The sequence below is a fragment of the Leucoraja erinacea genome, unplaced genomic scaffold (assembly GCF_028641065.1).
Source record: "Leucoraja erinacea ecotype New England unplaced genomic scaffold, Leri_hhj_1 Leri_558S, whole genome shotgun sequence".
Lineage (NCBI taxonomy): Eukaryota > Metazoa > Chordata > Chondrichthyes > Rajiformes > Rajidae > Leucoraja > Leucoraja erinaceus.
In genome coordinates, this window is record NW_026576463.1 from 21,609 (window position 1) to 30,299 (window position 8,691).

Here is an 8,691-nt window from a genome sequence, read left to right on the forward strand (position 1 = left end):
AATGTACAGTTGCTTTGGCAAGTCTGTCTTCCGCTAACGGAGGGCACAATATATCTTCCAGAACTAACTACGGGACCTGCGGTGACTGTGACCGAGGATCTAGTGGGAGGGAGGAACTGAAGGAAATCCACATTAGTCCTGAGTAAATGGTGTTAGGTAAACATGTTGGGACTAAAAGCAGATACATCTCAAGGGCCTGGTTTGGCTAGACCTTCCAGAGTACTCAAGGAGGTGGCCCTAGAAATATGTGGATGCTTGGTGAGTTCTCTTGGGAGTTGGAGGGCACTATGAAACCTTTCACTTTTTAAGACACGGAGAGAGCGAGAAAACGAGGAATTAATTATGACTTATTAGCCTAGACAGCTTACATCCGATTGCGCGGGAAGATGCTGGAGTCGATTAATTAAGATGTTATAGCAGTGCATTTGGAAAGCAGTGATGGGATCGATTAAGTCAGCATGGATTTATGCAAGGGGAAGCATGCTTGACTAAAATTCTGGAATTTTTGGGAGGACGGTAACAAGGTACAAAATGGATAAGAGAGCCAGTGGATGTGGATCTGGACTTTCAAAAAGACTTTGGCAAGGTCCCCACAAAAGAATGTGCAAAATTAGAGCACAAGCGTCTTGGGGGTAAGAATTGACATGTGTTTGCAGAAAGGAGGCAAAGAGTAGGAAGTAATAGGTCCTCTTTCAGAATGGCACGCCACTTGACTAGTGGCCTGTGCCACAAGGCGCTCAGTGCTGGGACCCGTTATTTTAAAATATATATTAAAGATTTTAGCCGAAGGAATTAAATGTAACCCTCCCAAGGTTTGCGGATGACACAAAGCTGGGAGGCAGTGTGAGCTGTGAGGAGGCTGCAGGTGACTTTGGATAGGTTTGGGTGAGAGGGCAGTTTGCCTGACAATGTCCCGTATATGTGTATAGATGTGAATTTATTGCCACTTTGATGGCAAGAACAGGAAGGCAGATTATTATCTAAATGTGTCAGATTATGAGAAGGGGAGGTGAAACGAAGACCTGGGTGAACTTGTACAATCAGCAATCTCTATCGCAGAGCAAGATGGGCTACTACCCTGCGAAACAAATGCAATGGGCTGACGTGTTAGTGAACGCTATGGAGGGGATCCTGAGCATTTTTTTTGTCCACACGCCCATTTAGCAAACCTGAGCCTACCTGATCGACCCGACTCGCAGTGTAACTCAATGTTGCGGGGCAACAGTTTGTGATGGGGTTAGATTCATAAATCTGTCAGTTTCATACTCTTCTTGTGCAAGAATAAAATTTGACTCTGGTAATTGTCTTTTTTAATGTTTTTAAATCATTTCTTTTTAAATGGCTCACAAAACAGTGCTACTTGATTTGATTTGTTGTAGTAACCGGAATCCGACCGACTCGCAGGGTAATTGACATTGCGGGGGAACTTTTTGTGTGGTGATATAGGGTTAGATTCATAATTCTGTTAGTCTTCATAATTCTGTTAACTTCTTGTTTAAAGAATAAAATGTTATATAAACACACATACATGAAAATTATATAAATGTATATAATCATATAACACACACAATAATTTCTGATCCAAAATGAACTTTATTTCAGACTAGACGCGACAATTAAATAAGAAACATTGTAAATAAGAACATTTGTAAACCTCACCCGCAACTTCACACTCACTAGGCCCTTATCTCCTCTCTGCGGCTGCCCCGGGCCCCATACTCCCTCTCCCCGCCACTTGGCCCGGACCCCGCAACTCCCCGTGCCCCACGTTCCCCACACGCTGCCCCGGGCCCCCCTGCCCTCTCCCCTGCCCACACTCCCTCCCCCCCCGGGCCCCATTCCATCTCCCGCTGCCCCCGGGCCCACACATTCCCTCTCTCCCGCTGCGTCTGCCCGGGCCCCACACCTCCCTCTCCCGCTGCCCCCCGCCACTGTCTCCCTTCCTCTGCCTACACCCCACACTGCCTCTCCTCTGTCCCCTGCCCCACACTCCCTCTCCCGCTTCCCCGGACCAACACCCTCCGCCTCCCCATGCTGCCTCCCGACCCCCACACTCCCTCTCCCCTCCCCCGCTGCGACTGGCCCCTACCACCTCCCTCCTCTCCGCTGGCCAGCCCGGCCGCCCGCCCACACTCCCTCCCGAGTTTGCCCCGGACTCCCCACACTCCCTCTCCCCCGCTGCCCGGCCGCCGGACACCACACCCCTCTCCGCCTAGCCCCCCCTCTCCCTCTCCCACTGCCCGACCACACCCTCCCTCTCCCCTGGCACCACCTATCCCTCCCTCCCTCCCGCGTGCCCCGTACCCCCACACTCCCTCTCCCACTGCCCCGGACCACACACTCCCTCTCCCTCACTGCCCCTGGCCCCCACACTCCCTCTCCCCTACCCCCCACTCCCTCTCCCACTGCCCCCGACCACACAACTCCCTCTCCACTGGCCCCACACTCCTCCTCCCGCTGGCCCCGGACCCACCCTTCCATCTCCCACTGCCCCCACTCGGACTCACACTGCCCCCTCTCCCACACTCGTCTGCCCCCCGGCCCGCACACACTGCCCCTCTCCGCACTGGGCCCACACCCCACTCTCCCGCGTTCCCCGGACCCCACACTCCCTCTCCCGCTGCCCCGGCCCCACATTTCCCTCCCCCCGCTGCCCCGACACGTGCTCCCTGCTCCCAGTGCCCCCCGGACCACACATCCCTCTCCCTGCTCGCCCCGACCCCACACTCCATCTTCCCCTGGCCCCTACACAGCCCTCTCCCACTGCTGGCCCTCCGGACCACACACTCCCCTCTCCCCTGCCCCACACGTTCCCTGCATCCCCCGCTGCACCCCGGACCCACCAACTCCCTCTCACCCTGGCCCCCACACTCCCTCTTCCACTGCCCCGACGCCACCACCCCTCCCCCCCGCTGCCCCTCCACCTCCCTTCTGCCGGATCCAAATTTTCTCTGGCCCCACACTCCCTCTCTCTCCGCCGGGGAAGCCCGGACCCCACACACTCCCTCTCACGTGGGTCCCCACATGCCCCCGGGGAACCCGACCGCCTCAACTCCGCTGCCCCTGGCCCCACACTCCTCTCACCCACTGGGCCCCTACCACACACTGAGTCATCCGCTGCCCCGGCCCCATGAATCCCTCTCTCCCACTGGACGCCTGCCACAACATCCCTCTTGCTGCCCCGGCCGTACTCACCCCTCACACCTGCCCGCGACAACCTTCCACTCTCGTCCTCTCCCTGGCCCGACACACCCTCTCCCACCGCTGCCCCGGGGCCCCACAACTATACTCTCCTCCCGCTGGGCCCTATGGCCACGCAGTCACCTCTCCCCGCTGCACCCACTCGTTAGCCCAACAGATGGCCAACAACCTGCCCCGTAGCAGGACTCCCTCTCCGCTGAGCCCCGGCCATACCCAACAATCCCGCTCATGGAGCGCAGTATTCGGCAGTACCCCACAGTAACCAATCTCCTGCAGTTGTACAGATTCCGCTCCGCCGCCTGCCCCCGGTGCTCTCCCGCTGCACACCTGGAGGAATTTTGTGCAGTTTTTGGTCCTCTGGATTTGAGGAAAGACGTAACACAGTTGTGCTATTGAGGGGAAAATCGGCCCATCTGAATCCGATGCAGCGTTTGCTAGAGTATGGCGGTAACTGACATATACATTGAAAGAATGAATGGGCCCTGGGTTTATATCCACGAGAGATTTAGATTGTATGAGGGGGATCTTGATGGAAATATAATAAAATTCTTAAGGGATTGGACAAGCTATGCAAAAGAGAATAATGGGCTGGGTCCCGATGTTGGGGGATCCAGAACCAAGGGTCACAGTTAGCGGAATAAGGGGTAGGGTCACAATTTTAACGTACTGCCTAGAGATAGCAGAGGAAAATTGTTTTCACCCAGAGTGTTGTGAATCTGTGGACTTCCCTGCCACAGAAGACAGTGAAGGCCAAATTCACTGGATATATTCAAAGAGAGAGTTAGCATATAGCTCTTAGGACTAATGGAATCAAAGGATATGGGGAGAAAGCAGGAACGATGTACTGATTTTGGATGATCAGTCCATGATCATATTGAATGGCTCGAAGGGACCCAATCATATTGGCTCGAAGGGACCGAATGATGGACTCCCCCGCGCCTGTTGTTTATGTTTCTATGTGTTCCCATTCCGTCATCTCAGTTCCCTCAACTCTACTCCCTTGAGCCCCTCCCCTCAACTCTCCTGCCTTCCCTCAACTCAACTAGCCTCCAAACCCCCCATCTCCCATGCCCAAAACTCAACTACCATCACTCACCGCAACTCTGCTCCCTTCCCCCAACCCCCCTCCCATCCCCTCAATTCCAATACCTTCCCCCTCCCCTTAACTCCGTTCCCCCTCTCAACTCAGCTCCCTTAAAGCAGGAACACAAGTAGACAGAGCGGTAAAAAGGTACACGATATGCTTGCCTTCATCCGTTGGGGCATTGTGTACAAGAGTCAGGAAGTCACAATGCAGTTTTATATGACTTTGGTCAGGCCGCATTTGGGGATGTGCATGCATTTCTAGTTCCTCCCCCATCCTCCTTGGCTTTGGAAAGGGTGCAAAGGAGGTTAACTAGAATGATGTACACAACAACAGCTCAGGAACAGGCACTTCGGTGCACGATGTCTGATGTCCGTACATGATGCCAAGACCAAGGAGATTGAGAACCTTGTGACTGGTGTTGAGACAACCTTTCTCGCAATGTCAGCAAGACAAAGGAGATAGTGATCGACATATCCCCCAGTCTGCATTGACGCTGCAGAAGTAGAGATGGTTGGAGACTTCAACTTCTCCTGGACCACCCATATTGAAGCATAGGTCATCAAATTACACCAACTTCCTTAGAAGGCTTAGGAACTTCGGCATGTCACCAACACCTCTCTCCAACTTCTAGATGCGCCTTAGAAAACATTTTATTGGGATGCATCACAGCTTGGTTTAGAATCAACTTGGTTTGGAACCTGGACTTGCAGCGAATTGTGGATGCAAGCCAGACCACTACACAAACCAACCTCCCTTTTATTGACTCCATCTACACTTCACACTGCCTCAGCAAGGCCAGCAGCATAATCAAGGACTAGTCGCAACCTGGCCACTCCCTCTTCTCCCGTCTCCCACTCGGCAAATCGTATAGAAGTGTGAAATCACACACCTCCAGATTCAGGGACAGTTTCTTCACAGCTGTTATCAGGTAACTGAACCATCCTACCACAAACAGGAAGCAGTCCTGAACTACTATCTACCTCATTGGAAACCTGTGGACTATCTTTGATCAGACTATAGTGCACATTGTAGAAACATTGCAGGAGTAGTCCGATCGGCCCTTCGAGCCTGTAATGGGGTGGGGGGACGGGAACTGCACACAATACTGCAAATGTGGCCTGACCAAAGTCATATAAAGCTGAAACGTGACTTCCTGACCCTTGTACACAATGCCCCAATGGATGATGGCAAGCATATTGTGTGCCTTCTTTACCACTCTGTCTACTTGTGTTGCTGTTTTAAGGGAGCCGAGTTGAGGGAGGGGGGCGTAGTTGAGGGGGGGGAGCAGAGGGGAGGGGGAAGGTGTTGGAATTGAGGAAATGGGAGGGGAGTTGTGTTGAGGGAAGGGCGGAGAGTTGAGGGGAGGGACTGAAGGGAGTAGAGTTGAGGAAACTGACATGACGGGATGGAAAACATAGTGCACGAGTCGGTCATTCGGTCCTTCGAGCCAGCATCCAGAATCAGTACCCCGTTCCTGTTTTCTCCCCATATTCTTTGATTCCGTTAGCCCTAAGAGCTATATCTAACTGCCTCTTGACCTACCCCTTATTCGTAAACTGTGAACCTTGGTTCTGGACTCCCCCAACATTGGGAACATTTTTCTTGCATCTACCCTGTCCAGTCCTTTAAGAATTCATATGTTTTTATAAGATCCCTTCTCATCCGTCTAAATTCCTGTGAATAGAAGTCCAGTCCATTCATTTTCTCGTCATACGTCAGTCCCACCATCCCGGGAATTAACCTGTTGAACCTACACTGCACTACCTCAATAGCAAAAATGTCCTTCCTCTAATTCAGAGACCAAAACTGCACACAATACTCCAGGTGTGGTCTCACCAGGGCCCTGTACAACTGCAGTAGGACCTCCTTGCTGCTATACTCAAATCTTCCTGCTATGAAGGCCAACATACCATTTGTTTTCTTCACTGAAAACAATGCCTGCTGTGCCTGCATACTTACTTTCAGTCACTGATGTACAAGTTCACCCAGGTCTCGTTGCACCCCCCGTTCGCCTAATCTGACCATTTAGATAATAAACTGCCTTCCTGTTCTTGCCACCAAAGTGGATAAGCTCACATTTATCCACATTATACTGCATCTGTCATGCATCCAGTCAATATGATCATGGTTGATCATCTAAAATCAGTACCGTGTTCCTGCCTTCCCCTCATATCCCTTGTTCTTGCACGAAACGCTTCACGTTATTTCCCTTTATCCTGTACATTGTGGACGACTTGATTGTAATTATGTATTGTCTTTCCGCCGACTGGTTAGCACACTACAAAAGCTTTTCACGTGACAATAAACTAAACAAATCTCTTATTTGCACTTCCATGCGCCCATCCAAAAGCCTCTTAAACACCACTTGTATCAGTCTCCACCACCACCACCACCGGCAGCACATTCCAGACACCTATTTAAAAAAAAATTGTCCTGCACATCTCCTTTATACCTTTTCCCTCTTCCCTTAATGCTACGCCCTCCAGCATTGGACATTTCCACCCAGGGGGAGAAAAGTTTTGTCTGTCTTCCTTCTCTACTCCTCTCATATTTATGAACTTCTATCAGGTTTCTCATCAACCTTCGACTTTCGCAAGGAAACAATCCAAGTCTGTCCAATCTCTCCTTGTATATGAAACCCTCTAATCCAGGCAGCATTCTGGTAAATCTCCTCTGCACTCTCCAAAGCCTCCACATCATTCCTGTAATTGGGCGACCAGAACTGCATGCGATATTCAAAATGCAACTTGATCAGGTCTATAAAGCTACATTGTGACTTCCTCAAGTTCAAGTGTTCAAGTGAGTTTATTGTCATGTGTCCCTGATAGGACAATGAAATTCTTGCTTTGCTTCAGCACACAGAACATAGTAGGCATTTACTACAAAACAGATCAGTGTGTCCATATACCATAATATAAATATATTTATATATTTGACTCTTATACTCAATGCCCTAACGAACGAAGGCAAGCATTCGGTACAACTTGTTTACCGCTCAATCCAAAGATCATATAGCGGAAGGAGCTCTGGCTCTATCTACTTGTATGGCCAATTTCAGAGATAGGCTAAGTTTAAAGGAGGTGTTCGGGCCAATATTTTATTTACACAGAGAATGGTGAGTGCCTAGAATGCGCTGCCAGGGGTGGTGGTTGTGGAGGCAGATATGATAGTGGCGTTTAAGAGACTTTCAGATGTAAATGCAAGGAATGGAGAGATATTGATCACGTGCAGGCAGAGGAGATTAGTTTAACTTTGTGATCAGCAGGTAAGGATTAGGTTTATTATCGTCACGTGTACCGAACTACAGCTTTGTTTCGCATTCTATCGGGGTGGCACAGTGGCACAGCAATAGAGCTAGAGTCCCGGTGCAATCCTGACTACTGGTGCTGTCCATACAGAGTTTGTACGTCTCCCGCGCACCTTGTGAATTTTTGCTGGTTTCCTCCCACACTTCAAAGATTTGTAGGTTAATTGGCTTCACTAAGATTGTAAATTTCCAATGGTATATAGGATAGTGCTAATGTATGTGGGGGGAGGGTTCTCTGTTAGGCACTGACTCAGTGGGCCGAAGGGTCTACTTCCACGCTGTATCTCTAAAGTACAGTCTATCCAAACAGATCAGACAATGCCATACAGAAATACAATAAAGTCAAACTCAAGTACAATAGGTAGAGCAAAGGAAAAGATAATGAGTGCAGAATATTGTTTTCAGCACTATAGTTCCAGAGACAAAGTCCAATGTCTGCAATGGGGTAGAGATGAATCGGACAGTACCCTAGCTTATGGACGGACCATTCAGAAATTTGATAGCAGAGGGGAAGAAGCTCTTTCTGAGTCTAGCGGTGCAGACTGTCAAGCTTCTGTATCTTCTTCTCCCTGCTCCTGTCCAGTAGAAGCAGCCCACATAATCAAAGACTTGTCCCTGATTATGTGGGCTGCTTTTCCTGATGCAGTGTGAAGTGCAGATGGAGTCACTGGTGGGGAGTCTGGTTTATGTGATGGACTGGGCTACATCCACAAATCTCTGCGATTTCTTGCAGTCTAGGGCAGAACTGTCTCCAAACCAAGTTGTAAGCCGACAGTATGGGCATTGTACGCCAAAGGGCCTGTTCCTGTGCTGTACCACTCCCAGATATATAGGACTTTAGTTAGGTTGCATTTGAAGTAATACCCACAGTTCTGCTCGCCCCATCACAGGAAGGATGCGGGGGCTTTAGAGAGGGTGCAGAGGAGGTTTACCAGAATGCTGCCCGGATCAGAGCGTATTAGCTGCAGGAAGAGGCTGGGGGAGGGAGGAGGGGAAGAGGAAGAGAGGGGGGGAGAGGAGGGAAAGAGCATGTACACAGCTCTCCTTCTCACACCACACACCAAGCCCCCCACAAACCCCACCACACCTGATGGTA